A 1,026-nucleotide genomic window follows, 5' to 3' on the forward strand; every position below is an offset into this window, starting at 1 on the left:
AAACAGGCTATTTAGCAACAGTGGTCGCCCTACCGGTGGGCGACCACTGTTGCTAATTCGATAGGCGCATTAGGCGGAGCTCAAAACTACACTATACTTCATTTTGTTTATCAAAAATTGTCATTTATCTATAGCTATCGATCTACTATGCGGAATAATAAATCAGTCCAGCATTGTATCTTGACAATGGAGAAGAGATAGAGCAGGGATATAATAGACTAACGTAACCGGGATTGGTTACGGACCGGAAATCAATTATCAGACTCTGTTATTATTCATTAAATTAATGGCAGCAATCAATGGCATCTTAGCAAAATGGCTGAATGTAAATTGTTATAACTAAAAAACCAGCAACAGGAAAAATTCAAAAACAACTTTAAACAATGTAAAAACATGTAAAGGGTCTCTTTATTGTAGTTTCATAGCAATAGAATGTAGTCTATTCTCCTGAGAGGTACGCAAAAGTCGTACCATGGCAAACTGGTTTTTCTTGAATATTTCCTGAAGAACACTCTGGAAAAACAAGAGAAGTTGCCTAAACAATGTAATAAAGTAAGTAGCAACAATTCATGACAAAAACACATTCATAAAAACAAATATTTGGGCTACAGAGGTACGCAAATGGAATTTTAGCCGTAAATTGAAGATTTAACCAATTTAAAACAAATATTAACTTACAATAACCTATCAGAACCTTGAAGCCGCCATTATAACTTTGCAGTAGATTTTTCATAAAGCTAAATACATTTTTAAAAGAGAAAAGAGCAACTTCATACTCCAGACATTGACAGTCGCCATCTTGAAAATCATAACAGAGACTGCAAAAGTTTTTATACACAAATGATACGCTCACGTGATCCCGTTGCCAATCCCGGTTATTAGTCTATTATATCCCTGGATAGAGTGACACTTGGGACTTCTGACATCATCAGTTAAATGTAAATATGGACCATCATGTACCGTGACATTCAGTCCCTCTATCATTAAGAGAAAAATAATAATAAAATAGTTGTAATTGTTGTTGTT

General features: G+C 34.7%; 1 long non-coding RNA gene across 1 annotated transcript; it reads right to left on the minus strand.

The window, feature by feature from the left end:
- Window positions 1-307: 307 nt before the first annotated feature.
- Window positions 308-870, minus strand: LOC109583325 (uncharacterized). The gene is made up of 2 exons (XR_002185467.1): window positions 679-870; window positions 308-513 (listed from the first exon to the last, which is right to left on the minus strand). It is a non-coding gene; the product is annotated as an uncharacterized LOC109583325 (long non-coding RNA).
- Between the last annotated feature and the right edge of the window lie 156 nt (window positions 871-1,026).

The sequence above is a fragment of the Amphimedon queenslandica genome, unplaced genomic scaffold, assembly GCF_000090795.2.
Source record: "Amphimedon queenslandica unplaced genomic scaffold, v1.1 AMPQUscaffold_13311, whole genome shotgun sequence".
NCBI classification, from domain to species: domain Eukaryota; kingdom Metazoa; phylum Porifera; class Demospongiae; order Haplosclerida; family Niphatidae; genus Amphimedon; species Amphimedon queenslandica.